Genomic DNA, 15394 nt, shown 5'->3' with positions numbered 1-15394 from the left:
AACTTATGTACCATGGGTAGGCCCTATTAGCCTCTTCCCATGTCAAGGGTGTTCCTCCAGGACTAATATCTTGAGCTTTGGAAGCAATTCCATGAATATCTTATGTAAAGCATTATTTATTTTAAGCTGCTACAGAATTGACTCCAGGTTTTAGTCTTTTAAAGTGCAGTTTTTACCTTTCTTAATTTAGTCACATATAAAAGACAAGAAATTTCCTCTGAAATTTTAAGTAATGAATCTAGGCCATAATCAATACTTTCAAATGTTGGCGTATATATATGCTTAGTTTTAAAAGTTTACATGGAAGGCAGATATGCTTAAAATGTTTTTGAAGTAAAATCAAAACAACAAATGATAGCATGTTTCTGTGTAATAACTAAAAGCATAAATTAAGTGTAGTATGCTTTTGTAGACAGAATGGAAATATGGAACTATGCAGTGCTAGGCCTTAAATTAATCTTCTCAAACCTCATGTTAATCACCTGTGGGTAAAATACTAACAATATGCTGTCTCCTTCTTCAAGACAATTTGATCTTTTATGAACTGTCTAGCTCTGCTTTCCTGGAAACCTGTTAAAAATTAGAATGCATTATTGCATTACTAGGCAAATTTACCTATGGTAAAAACGAGCCTTGATTACTACACTGAATTGGGACTGGTATTAGTAAATACCTAAGAGTAAGCCTAATAGTCCCTGGAGTATAGCAACTATTTTCACTGGGCAGGCACCTTGCAGGAACTCTGGAAGGTGTACCTAAATTGCTGTAATATATATTGGTTCCTATCCGGAAAGAAGCTTTCAAGCCAGGATGCTTCCTCTACCTGCCTCATTTTGAGCTTCTCGGTTTGCACCTGAACTGTGGGTCTGCTGTAAGGACTGCCTCAATAGAGTCCTGGAGGCTGCCCTGTTGGCAGTTTGATGTTCCCTCTTGTCCTGGCTCTGAGTAGGCTGGCATGAGCTATGGCCAGCGGTGGTCTTATGGGCCTAGTTGGTTAGGAGAGGTTGGCAATATACCTCCCAAGTCATACTGATGAAAACAAATCTGGGTTTTGTCATAATAAAACAGGAGAGTTGGGAGTTCCTGCTGTGACCCAGTGGGTTAAGGGAGTTCCTGCTGTGGCCCAGCGGGTTAAGGATCTGGCATTGCCACAGCTATTGTATAGGTCACAGCTGTACCTCACATTCAGTCCCTGGCCTGGGAACTTCCATAGGCTGTGGATACAGCTTAAAAAAGGAAAAAAAAAGGAAAGTTCACAATTTCCAAAACGGTAAACAATTTTTTTAAAAGAGTTAAGAAAATATAAAAAAACTCTTATTCCACCTATAAGATGTGTGTAATGCTGTTAATAGCCAAAACCATTGCTTACATTTACACATTAAAGAATATAAAAATACAGTGTTCCTATAGCAGCAGACACTAGCAAATGATTAATATAAATATTCAAAACTCAAAATAGCTAAAGTAAGCCAGGAAACAAATGTGAAATTCATAGATTTTTTTTTTTCTTGTTGGTTCAGACTACACACAGAGCAAGTTATTTAACACATTATTGTAACACAAATTAATGAATATACCTAAACTACCATGTAGAGATAAGGCTTAATATAGAAAACATTATCATTTTCCACATAATAAAACCATCTATAACATTTGCATTGTTACGAAAGTGCCAAGGTAAACTGTCTTCCCAAAAGATACGGCATGACTTGATCCCATGCTCATTTCTTATATTTTCTTAAGTCAGATATGACGGCAATACTAATGCTTCTGTCAAGATGACTCTTACTATATATACAGGGTATATGCTCACCCTTAAGTTTCATAATGTATTGAAATACTTTGAGTTCTCTCATTCCCGGTCCAAGAGACTAGAACCATAATAAAAAACAGTTTCTGTTCCAACCTGCACTGCTTGTGGACATCTTGGCATGTTTGTACACATTAACTTCTTTCAATATTATATTAGTCACTTAAAAACATTTTAACTGGTGTAAAGTTATTCAGAAAGCTGAGAAAATGACACATTGCTCACCTGTAAGATGGAAATTATAAATCAGCTTTTGCCTATCAATATGAAGACTGAATATGGTAGTATAAAGCATAGGATATAGCCAATGAATCAATATTTCTTCTCTATATTTACCCACATGTACTTACCTTTATATCTTAAAGAAAAGAGAAATGTTGGCACATAAGCTAATCTTACTCTAATTTTTATTTTGTATAAATTAAATATTTAGTCACAGTATTTGCTGTGATAAAATATACATTTATACTAAGTGAAAAAATTTGAAGTGTCACTGCACTATCTCATGGGGTAGCTAAGAGCAAAGATAACCATACATGTTAATGTTTTGTATGAATTTTATAGTATCACCAATACTTCTCTTTACTACATGTCAAGCCCACACTGGCTGTGATTGGGTAAATCAAACTTAATGCAAGGATTGTAGACTCACCTTCAAATGATAAAGATTTTGGTTTCCATCATTAAATTATTCAAAATGGGACAGGAGAGGGACACATCAAGCTAAGAATCTTTCATTAAGTTTACAAATTGGGAAAAGGTTTCAGAAGTGCTTGTTTTGTCCAAGAAAAAATTATTTATTTAAACTCAATGTTAAGTGGAACTTGGGCTCAGATAGCATTTTTTTCTGAGTAAATACCATTGAAATATACTTTAAGGGAGAAAATATGTGTTATAACTAATTACATCAAACATATAGTCCTGAACTGCATACAAAATCCTTTAAAAATCTTGCAAGAGTTTTTTGTGAAGTCTTATGTACTTGACTCTTTCCTTCTCCTAATTTTTCTATCTTAACGATAAATTTTCAAAGTTCTTCCTGGTAATTTTACAAAGAGCTTTGCAAAGTTCTTTCACATGTAAGTAATCATCAAAATATCACAGACTGCACATACTCCACAGTTGGAAAATGAGCTAGTAATTGCCAAAAAGAGGACCTGAACCTCAGTGTTTCGTGTTGTTTTTTCATATTCAGCGGAAGATTTTTGATTTGTAAGTCATTGAATGTAATCATAAATGCTAAAATGTACATATATAATTAATAGTATAGGATTTATTTAGGGAAAATAAATTCTAGAGTGATTGAAAGTGTTATTTATCCAGGAAATGATTATTTAGAATGTGAAGTTTAAGTATATCAGCATATCCTGCCAGAATGAGCTCAAAACCTCAAATTTTTAGTGGAAATACTAATAGAACACCAGTCAACCTTTTCTGATATCCATCCAAATTTGAATGTCCAATATAAAAGAATAAAACAAAATGATGTTGATTGCTAATTAGATACCTCTTTGAATTCCTGAGTTAGTCATACCTGCAAATTTGAACATAGAGCAATGATAAAGTGTGCTTCATAACAAAATTAAAAATCTGTATCCTGCTCAAAGTAGGTTATAGGTTTCAGTGAGCCTAAAATGAAGAGAATATTTACTACCAAGTAGGGGCATAAACCAAGAACTCTTGGATATTGGTTGCAGAAATAGACCCAAGGTAGCCAGGAGTCTGATATGTGAAGAAAAACTGGGGCAAATAACCCTCCATACAAAGGAAGAATTATGAGTTGAATCTTGGTTGATTGCTGGCTTAGGATTTAGGATGTATGAAGCTGTGGAAATGAGCAGATAGCTAACCACCAGGTATGGTTGGAACTGTCCATCAGCACAAAGTCTGAACCTACAATGCTACCAATATTTCCCTGAAACATGAGCCAGCAGTACCCAGTGTCAGAATTAATTGTAGACTGGGGCCCTGGTGGAAGGTTTGAAATGGGTCAAGTAAGGAAGAGAGGGTTGGGAATGGGAAGACTCTTCCACTTAAGATTAGCCTACAAATGAACATGAAGTAGCTTCTGGTTAATTCGAAAAGGATTTATGAGGATAAGATTAACTTCAAGGAGCTAGCCTGTTGATCTCTTTGAGTAATGATTATGACAGAGGAAGTCTTTGACCACTGTTCTTCACGTAAGCATCAATCCTCAAGGTACTTAGAGCCTTCAGATCCTGTCACCCTAGATTAATTCTTCTAGGATCTTGAGATTAGTTTGAAAAAAACTACTTCTTTTCTTCTTTGTCTTCTTTTGTCTAAGAATAGCCTATGGTTTTATATATGCCAACCACATTTAAATACCTTTTTCAAGTATCTTTCATCAAAAAACAAAGGATATATGAAAATTATAGTAATATATATACCTGCTTTCTCAGAAAAAAAAAGTGAGCTGAGGCTGATAAAATTTTAATGTAGTTGTCTCACGTCCATTTCATTTGCCTTGCATAAATTTGCTTGTGCTTATAAAATAAATTGATGCCTTGGCTTGAAAATTTGGTAATATGGACTTAAAAAAAATTTTTTAACGGAGTATTTTGCCTTTATCAGGGAGCAAATACACAAGCCCATAAGGATAAGCTGTGTTATGAAATAAAAGAGTTTTATCATACACATTTCATTTTTGATGTTGCTGCAAAGAAATATTCTCAGTCATACTGATAAATATTTGTATTGGGGAGAAGGTGTTTCAGCAGATAAACTGCAGATGGAGGTCCTAGGAATATCTGTATTGGAAATGAAATTTTTCAAATAGGAGCTTTCCAGGCTATGTTTGCATTAAAAAAAAAAAAAAAAAAAGTCCACAAATAAGGAAAAGCTCAACTAGCGTCCTATTTAAAAAAAGAAAAAATCCAGGTAGTCCTATTGAATAATTTAGGCCTAAAAATCTCTGAGGGTGAATAACTGACAGCTCATTTTCTTCATTGCCTTGGGGGTGGGAATGTGTTCTGGTGACACTCTCTCATTGGAAGGCCACTGTGATTAGAGTCACCCCTGTTAACGTCAGCAGCGCCTTGGCTGGAAATACCCTCAGGAGACAAACTCTTCTCAGAGACTTAATATTCATAGGAATTAAAATTGGCAACTAAGTGAGGATGAAAGGACCAGTTCTTCCCTAAGAATCTGGCAGGTAACTGCAATTCCTTCTTTACCTAGAATAAAACCTCTGAAAAGTAGTAGGATCTAAAGTCCTGGATGATAATATAGCTTGAAGCAAGGTCATACTCATCAGCATTTAACAATTTATATTTGGGACTTCTACCTATTTCTGCTTATGAATTCCTTTCATTCAAGTAGCCCTGAGAAAGTGATCAGAGATAAAGTTAACTGTACTGAAAGTGAAGTCATTTGTTAGGAGAGAAGTATAGTCCAGTGTTTGGAGATATATATCTGTCCTTGGGGAAAGTAAATTTGAGCTCAAGTGCCATTATCGACTGGCTATGTGACAGTGGGAAAGTCTTTCAATCACTCTGCTTTTACATTCATAAATGAGAACAGAAGCAGTACCTACTTCACTGGGCTTTAAGGACTAAATAAATAATGGGTATGAAATGTTCAGGGCAGTGTCTGTTTCCTTAAAGATTCCCAACTCATGTTATTCATTTGTACCTTATCTGGAAGTAGGCAGCTTCCACTTAGAGCAAAAGTGGAACTGTGGATAGAAGAGTACTTGGAGGATACAGCTGTTGTCATTGGTAAGTTGAGAGGACATCTAGGAAGCACTGCGTGCTTATTATAGTGTTGACTACACCCTTTCCTGCTTAATTGGTCATTGTAATTGGACTGTATTTTTTCCCATACTTTTTATCTTGATATGTAAGATAGTTTTCTTTTTACAATTGAAGTTATTAAATCCTGTAAATGTTGATTTGGGGTTAAAAAAATAAAAGTTATTTAAAAGAGAATATCCCTTAGAATAGGCAATATATCCTGTGATTGCTAAAAACTTTCCTCCAAGCACATGAAAATTTTCATGTATAATATATATAGAATATATACTTAACATCATTTGCTTTACTTAATTACTCATTACAGTCTTATTTGTAAACATGCACAGATAAAGCCACAGGAACATAAGACAGATAAATGAAAAGATAAAGGAACTTATTTAGGGACCGTCTAATTTGTAAATTTTCATAAATTTTAACATGACATTTATGAGCAAAATATATTTCCAGTTAAAAATATTTTTTTAAGTTGGTCTTAACCATGTTTTCTAGCCCAAATTTTAATTGGAACATTTATAAGCAAACCACCATTATAAATTACATATGACTAAAGTGCTCCTTTGAGGGTGTCACTTGGTTTATGATTACTGTCTTCATCTCCACTTAGCTATATTCTTCAATGAATTTAACCATTAGTGAAACATTACCTGCATAAGTTACCAGTGTATATTCACTTTCCAGCCTATTGCTAACATGTAAGCATAATAAATTGTAGGTAAAAATATCAAACCCTTCCTTTGTCACTCTATCTTCACCCCCCCCCAAGTGCCTCTTAAAGTATATGAAATTAACTGAAATTTAAGCAAAGACTATATATTCTAACTATTTGGATAAAGAGGAAAATTCTCATCCATCATTTTATCCCTTCAACAATTGGCTTACTGACTTTTTCACTTATTTTCTTAATGAATCAAATATACTAGCCCATGTGTTCCTATTGTATAAAACCAACTATAAGACATTTAAAAAGTGCAGTATAGTGCCACTTGATTTTTATTACACTTTGAAAGGCAAATGAAGTAAATCAAGAAGAAACAAATCTAAATGCAGTGCTGAAGTGAGGTCCAGCCTTTCAAACTGGCTTCCTATTAATCACAGGACTGACCTTTTCATTAAGGGGCAGTTGTTGGAGTCACTGACATGGTTACAGCATTCACATGTGTGAACTGTACTCTGTGGTATTCATGTTCTGGGGAAGGCACAGTGAAATTAGATTTTCTCCCTGTAGGGGGTAGACATTGACCGCTATTCAACGCCAACAATTGTCGGTTAAAGTTTTCATGAAGAATGGCTTTTAAACTGCGTTTACTCCACCATCAGTAATGTCAAATGCAATTCTTAAAGAAATATATTTAACTAGCAGTAATTAATTAAATCTCTCATAGCAGCAACTTTATCCAAGCTAAATCATTTCTGAATATACACAAAGGAGTCATCAGAATTCTATCGTCACGGCTTTTAAACCACCCATTTCATTGATGTCCATTTATAATAGATAGAAAACAAAAACAAAACATTAGCCAGGGGAAATTATTTAAATAATGCAACAATGCTTTATCTAATTTCACCTGTTTGTGGACCCTATACATGTGAATTGTCTTTTGGGATGACAATGCATTCCCGACTAATTTTTCGAGTTAAAAATGCCTAAATTAAAAAAAAAAAAAACCCTCAGAAGGCTACAAATAGATATGATGTGCTGACAGTTTTTATTCATCCTTTTTTAACATGATTATCTTTGTGCAATATTTGATGGATTGAATGTAGGAATCATAACTGGAATCTTTGTCAAGGCGCATGTCCCATGTGTTTATTTCCTACTTGGAACATCATACTTTTGAACAGCAAATACATTCTTTCACATTGGCTGACATTCCACCTGAGAAAGTCCACCACAGTTAGCTTGTTAACACAATTCAGGATATATGGTGTAGTAGTAAAAAGACTCCCCATAGCCAAGTAAAAATCAGAGTAGGGGGCTCAAGGAACAGAGCTGTACTTAGATCAGGTCTGAACTTCAAGTTCAAACACAGTTTAATGGTGAACCAAAGTTGTAAATGCAAAGTAAACGCAATGTGAAGGCTGCTTGAGACCAAGCATGAAAGACCAAAAAGTCAAAATTGAGATTTCCTACATCTGGTTTTAATATCTTTTCCTACGCTATTAGACAAATGACCTTTTGTTTTGTTTTGTTGGTTTCAAAAATTCATTATCATTGTCATGGCTGCTACAACCTAATACTGTTTTAGAGTTTTAAAAAATCACTTCTTTGCTAAGGGACGGAGCTGTAGAACAGATTTGTTAAGCAAAAATTACAAGCACGTCCCTCCTATTAATGAATGATTAGTTATGTAACAATAGAGTTATGTGTAAAAGTTGAAATCCATTTTCAAGAAGAGAATGGATTCTTAAAGATTTTTTTTTTCTATTTTCAGAACTGTGACAAAACACTTGCCATCATCATTTATGCCACCAGCAATAAAAGACCTTTCATCCAGAAAGAGCACGTAATATGTTAGGCTACAGGATTGAATTAGCAATAATATTAGCACCACATTTTAGTTCCGAGATTTTCTGAATGAGGAAGTCACTCGCGGAGTCTAAGCTTCAATGACAGTGCCAAGGCACTGGTGCAAAACGAAACCGGAGGAAATCCACAGGGTTATCAACACAGATTTTTTGCTAGTTCACTTTTGCACAGTCTTTAGAGGATTCCCTGAGAGTAAACAGCCTTAATTAATTCCCAAGTAAAAGAAGGAAAGATAAATTTTCCACTTACTGAATTTGCTGTTCTTTGTCCATGCGTTGAGGTAAAAGGCTGTTCCGCTGTTCTTACCTAGCTCTAGGTTACCCTCCGGATTAGGCATAAATGTGAGCAGCAAGAAGCATGTTGACTTTGTAACTGTACAGGGAGCAGCCCATCGCCCTGCTGCTGGAGAGCCGGTCAGGACAAAGTGCTAAACTTCTGCATGAGAGCACAGCATCAATTACCCCCGAGGCTCTACCATTTCACCTACACCTGGGCGGATCTATCAAGCTGCATCTCTATTAGAGCTATTTGACTCTGTGGTTTAAGAGGGAGGAGAAAAAAAAAAAAAAAAGGAGGCTTGCCGTTGTCACACTTGTTTCCTATTAAAGAGCCTTTCGGTGGATTGAGTAATTGTGTATGAAGGTAGTCTGGCTGGCAGATGTGTGCAGCCCCAGCGGAGCATTAGATTCAAGGCAGATGGGTTGTACCAGGGCGCAAACAACATCGAGAGAGAGAGAGGCGTGATTAAAACAGCAGGCCTCTGTTTTATAGTGCTGGAAGTGGGGTAGCATTAAAGCTTCTGGGAACCAGAGTTCCCCAAATGGCATTGCTCTATAGCATGGAAAACAATAAATCCAATAAAAGAGAAAGATGTGCAAGCAACAAAAGTTATAGAGATATTTATAATATTCACTTTAACTATTAATGAAGGTTTAAATGAAGTACTCTCCCCCCATAGCCTAACTGAACTTAATTAAAACTACTCAATCATGGGTCATAGTGGGTTATCAATAGTGTTAACGTGATGGATTTGAAACAGATCCCTCATTCTGCTATATAAGCCATGGTTATCATTTTAATCTGAATTAAATTGCTTTAAGGAGATTTACACTGTCAGACAGATTGACATTCTACAAATGGGCATTTTTGAAAGATGTAACTGAGCCAATTGTTAGGGAAAATGTCCTCTTGCAGGTGTTTCTGCATACCACATATTATTTCAGACATCTTAATCCATGGAAACTTTAAGGCTTTCTATGGCACCTCTCTTTTGAGGATCCAAAAATGTAAAAGTAATCAAAATAAATATAATTAAACTTCACAAATAAGAACTGCTTGATTTATTTTCCTATGTTGTTGAGAACTACTTTCCTATATCAAATAGTACATAACTATTATTATTAATAGTGGATAGTAATTGGACAGTTGCTACATGCCAGAAACATGCAAAAAGCTCTCCGCTCATCATCTCTTCCAAGTCTTACAAGTACACCTCACCTTTTCACCTTTTCCTTTTTTTTTTTTAAACAGATGAGGAAAAAAGCTGGAGAGTATACTCTACCCAAGATCATACATTTGTTATGATTTGGAAGCAGGATTCCATTGGATCTGATTCTAGAATCCTCACTCTCACCATGTCTCTCTGCAGAATAATTTTTACTCTGCACCAAATAAAATGATTATTATTGATTCCTTTTATAGGAAAATTAAAAATAAAACCTTATTTCTCTGGGTAGTTGTAATTTAGAAATAAATAATTTAGCTTTGTGTACCCAAGCAAGTAATAGAAATATCACCAAGCTCACTGATAGAAGTTCTGCTAATGGTTTAAAGGATCAATGAAAACTTGCCTAAGAAATATATTTAACAAAAAATTTGTTGGCGTACTTTTAAATAAGTAAAATCACTTGAGCAAATGTTTCTTATTATCTTAAATTGGATTGCAGCTAATCAGTGGAAGGAAGAGTGGGATTGAAAATTAAGAATTTTAATAAATAGATAAATTCTTAATTCTCTATCATTTCATCCAAAAGAAGAACACAAGAATGAATATTCATCAAATTTCAAGAATAAATTTGAAGGAAGTATTAAAAGATGATTGATAAATATATGGTAAAAAATGGGAGTTGAATGCTGAAAAAAGGAAACTTAGAGATAATAATACTGGAGAAAAAAACAAGTTATGACTTAAATGTAACCTAAGAGACCAATGTGGCTTGTAGAGCAAACCCAACTACTGTTTGTGTATCATGGCTATATGAGTAGAGGGTCTTTTAAACAATGTTAGTTTTTTTTAGCATGTGTGTTTGTGCATGAGGGTTTGGATATCTTAAAGACATTACGAGCATACATGGTTATTCACACTACAGAAAATACACTACTGAAAAAGTGCAAAGTTACCTATAGAAATAGTACTTGGGAGAGCAATTAATCTTAATTTTATTTAATGCCTTTTCAGTAAATTGACATTTATCTATGACTACCTGAAATCTCTTCTGCAAACTTCAGCCAAAAGTTAGGATTTGCAGATTTCAAAATTTTTCATTGGAAAAACTAACAAAATTACATTTTCATGGTATCACATAAAATCCCATGAATACTTTTACTGTGATTTTTTTTTCCCTATTTGGCTAAAAATAGACATACTGGAAACATCCCAAGAAACAATGTTGGGGAGTTTAAAGTCTAACTTTACACCAATGTTTGGGTATTATTTGGAGAAGCATACAGACTTTATTTGGATTTATTTTTACTTTTATTTTTTTCACAACCCATCACATAATCCTATTCTCAAAAGAATCCTTTACACCAAATGTTATCTAATTTACCAACAAATGATCTAATGCTGGCTGTACTTTTTTTTTTCTTCTTCGGGAAGGTAAAAATCAGAATGTTCCCATCACCAAACCGCCTCATTGCTGATTTCCACCCCTGCTTCCACTGGGTTTATCACCATGCCATCTACACACAATCCTCACTTCAGTCACCTCCCTGATGGTGACTACAGACGTGGTGACTGTGACGTTGTTATTAAGAAGATTGTTTCAACAAATCTCAAATTTGCTCTGCCATTTCCAATTATTCAATATAAAAATATTTTGTCAAAAAATTACGTACAAAATTGTATTTGATATATCAAATAATTATTTGATTTGCATATCATTAAAACCAAAATTCACAGTATTTTTAATTATCTGGTTCATGATGCGATTCTTTCTTTAAACAAAAATGTGTCTCACTTGTGTCAAGACTTTAAAGCCCAAATGGTAAATAATTTGAGTTCCAAACTGCTTATTTCTGAGTTTAAGGTAATTAAAGATAATTTTGTGCTGATACCTAGCAGCTAGACAAAATTTCTGAATAAAACTACTTCAACTCAAAAATATGAATACACTTTATATGCATAGCTTAAAAAATATTTCATATCCTTCTGTTTTTCTACCCCATGACTTCAATATTGGGCCTTGTTAAGCTAAGAAAATAAAACACATGAAACTAATTGAAGCATGGGCTCCACTGTCTCTTCCATAGAGAAGTATTTTATCCCTAGTGTGGTTTAGGTAGGTGCAATTATATGTGAGATAAAGATGGGACAGAAAGTTTTATGATTTTATTTTGATTCATCAGCTCTAGAAGATGTAAAAGATTTTTATTTTTTTGGTTGTTGATTCATCAGTTCTAAAATACATCATACATAAGGCAGGAAAAAAAAGTGTATGTCTCAAAACAGTATTCTATTGACTTTACTATTATTATAATGGTATAAAATATCAATAAAATAGGAAGCATAGAATTAGAGCAGAGGAAATATTTCTATGAGATTTGAAAAGGTATGCAGAAGTTTGTCAGTTTGCTATGAAAAATCAAGAATTCAACAAATACTTAGGGCAACTCCTTTTATAGTTTGTAGAAATCTATGAAAAAAATATTTCCAACACTGATCATCTTCACCGTCTTAGATGTTAAAATATGCTTCTGACCAAGGTCAAGAACATTGTCACCAAAATTTTTACTGTAGTAAAAATGCAGGTCACCTACAGGGAGGATAAAAATTACTACCTAGAGTATTTTCTTAATTTGTTCTCTATCCTCTGGATTAGTTTACCACATTAGCTACTGGTCACTGGAAGGCTAGTATAGTACATCTTTAAAAGGCCAAGTCATATTACAGAAGAGTTTTCTCAGGGAATATAAATAGTCTGGTGTGTCAAAAATGGTACAGGAGCCATTGAAAAGGCTCCAGATTGGCTGAGGGCCTATGCCATAAATCCCCATAAGGAGGTGAAACAAAGGAAAGTTATTCTTGAAAAAATATACATCTGGGAAAGGGAAAAATTAGGCAAAGTTTGGAAGCAGGGAACAGAGGGGCAGAGAGGAATTTAAAAGACAGATATAAAAAAAATAAAATTAAAAAAAAGAAAGAGAACTAAAGTGAAAGAGAACCAAAAAAATAGTTCTATGAATCCTCTAATTTTATTTAGGGTAATGCTAGAAAATATGCAAGTTAATTGGAGAATATTTCTGAATCAGTTAATCCAACTGAAAAAATTCTAGAATAAAAACTAATTAGTTTTACCACTCTTCAAGATTTGTCAGGCAATTTTTATTTCAGCTAAACAAACACAAGTTCTTCTTATCAGCTATTGCTGATGTAGACTTCATAGAGAAGCAAAGCAAGATCTAGCGTCTGACCCCAAGATATTTTACAAACTATTTGGGATGAAAATATAAACACATAATAAATAAAATTTTATGATCAGAAAGAATGATAAAGATAATAAATTTAATAAAAAGTCAGAAAAATGAGGGATCAGTGTGGACTGCATGAATTTTGAGGAAGGCAAGGATATTGTCCTGTTCAGAAACGATGGCAAAAATAGTCTTTGTCAAATAGGGAGTTTGATTTGGGGAATCACGGAGAATGTTTGGGAAGGACAACATTGTGTAGAACAAAGAAACATTGTTGGAAGTTTTCTGGTAAGCGCCTGGCATGATAAATATGTTTTGGAAAGATTAATTGGGAGGGATTAGAAAAAGGCAAGACAGCTTTTGAGTCGGCTGCAATAACTCAGGCACTGACCTACATTTCTCATTCGATCATCACTTTTCTCTCTGAGTAGGACTATCCCTGTGGACTGACATCCTCTAGTCTTCCTAACATTCCATTCCCATTTCTACCCCTCTGTTCAATGCCATGTGCTTGTGGTTCAGCGGAAAGTGCTGAATTTAAAAACTCTTAACTTCCCCAAAGCTCATCCAAAAAAAAAAAAAGTGTTTCCAATCCCTGTTTGTAAAAGTTAAGTGTGATGATATCACTAACTAGAGCAACGGAATGAAGCTAAACTTAAGGTTGGATAACCAATGCTCTTCACTTTCTAAGAGCATGACTGGATTCTCCACAGATGTAACAACTATTTTCCTAATGTTTGTATAGCTTACTATTTCTCATAGTATCAGGAACTCAGAAAACCTACTAAATTTAATTTTTTAGGTCTAGCAAGTGGACTTGGTTAATGATAATAGCACTAAAAACAAACAAAAACACTAGGATTCCAAAGGAATTTCAAAGCTAGAAGCAGCAAAACTTCATAACTAAGTACAGGTGGAAGGAGAGGTTGAGCAAAAATTAACCCTGCAAGTAACAGAAAGTAATAGCAGATTAAATAAAATCAATTATTTATTCGATTTTTTTCTTTGCTCGAAAAGAAGAGAAATTCAGAAATAGCATTCCAAGTTATATAGCATCATTTTTCAAACAATTAGACATTCCAGCATCTTTGTTTCTGTTCTGTCATTCTTAGTTAATACACGGTATTTTCAAAGTCACAAAATAGCTGCTGGAATTCTGGTGATTATTTTTGATGATGACCTGAAACAAGTAGGAAGAGTAAAAAAGGTCCCATACCAGTTGTTCAGCCCCTTTTAAAGGGCAAATCCAGAAGGGTACACTCACCAATCTTTGCTTACGTATTTGCTTTACAGCTGTAAGGAAGGGTTTATGTAGTTATTTAACTATCTGGCACATAAATCAGGAGTCGGTTACTGAAAATGATGAATACTTTGAATGGGAAACTAAAATCTCTTCTGAACGGAAGAACAGTATTTTTGAGAAATAGAAATATTTGGTGAAGGAATCACTTTAAGACTTTAAAAATAAATAAATGAATGAACAATTAATTAGAATTACTGTATCTATGAAGTTGCTGAAAAAGAAGTGATGCTGATCTATGTAGTGAGCAAGAAATAAAACAAATTAAGAACATCTAATTAATGAAACTAGGTCACTTAGGAATGTCCAAATTCATTTAAGACCTGCATAATTTAAAAATACTATATTGAAATTATATAACTAGACATTTAAATAATTATATGTATTCTAATAAATAGGCACATGCATAGATACATATATGTGTATCTTCCTATCATTAAACTACATATTGAATAGATTAATTTTTAAAAATTTTAGGATTCTGTCCAATATCATCTATATGATGTTTATTCGACACTATCAATCAATTCTATCAAAAAATCAATTTCAAAAACTTGTATTACACAACCATGTGGTTGCTTTTGAGGAATATAATATTTAACAAGGTATGTTATTAAGACATTTCACTCAAGTCTCTTACAATGTAGGAGAGAGCTGAAAGGTTGTATTGTATGGTTTACAAGCATTTTCTTCTATCGGTTGTCTTTTCACTGATAACTGTGTCCTTTGATGCACACTATTTTAAATTTTGATGTAGGTCAATTTATCTACTTTTTCTCTTGTTACTTTGCCTGTTAGTGCCACATCCAAGAAATGAATGAGAAATCCAATGTCATAAATTTTATTCCTCATGTTTTCTCCTAGGATTTTTATAGATTGAGCTTTTATTTTTTATTTTTTTGTTTTTTAGGGCTGCACCCAGGAACATGGAAGTCCTCAGGCCAAGGGTCAAATCAGAGCTACAGCTGCTGGCCTATGCCACAGACACAGCAACGCCAGATCTAAGCCATGTCTGCAGTGGATCCTAGTGAGGTTCGTTATCCCTGAGCCATGACAGGAACTCCTGTCTTTCATATTTTGGTTTTTGAGCCCTTGAGATTCCATATGAATTTAAGGATTGATTATTCTACTTCTGTAAAAAAAATCTTTGGAATTTTGATAGAGATTGCATAAGAGCTGAAAATTGCTTTGGGCAGCATTGGCATATTAACAATATTAAGTTTTCCAATCCTTGAATGTAAGATGGCTTTCCATTTATGACTGTCTAATTTCTGTCAGCAATGTTTTGTAGTTTT

General features: G+C 34.1%; 1 protein-coding gene across 1 annotated transcript in view; it reads right to left on the bottom strand.

Moving 5' to 3' along the window:
• Positions 1-8622, bottom strand: part of SEMA3A (semaphorin 3A) — a 477770-nt gene extending 469148 nt beyond the window's left edge. Inside the window, exon 1 of the mRNA XM_047753060.1 lies at positions 8360-8622. The gene's annotated coding sequence lies outside the window, so the exon portion shown is untranslated. The remainder of the gene's footprint in view (positions 1-8359) is intronic.
• Between the last annotated feature and the right edge of the window lie 6772 nt (positions 8623-15394).

This window comes from Phacochoerus africanus, chromosome 11 (assembly GCF_016906955.1).
Source record: "Phacochoerus africanus isolate WHEZ1 chromosome 11, ROS_Pafr_v1, whole genome shotgun sequence".
Classification (NCBI taxonomy): domain Eukaryota; kingdom Metazoa; phylum Chordata; class Mammalia; order Artiodactyla; family Suidae; genus Phacochoerus; species Phacochoerus africanus.
This window is presented reverse-complemented; position numbering and strand designations above follow the sequence as displayed.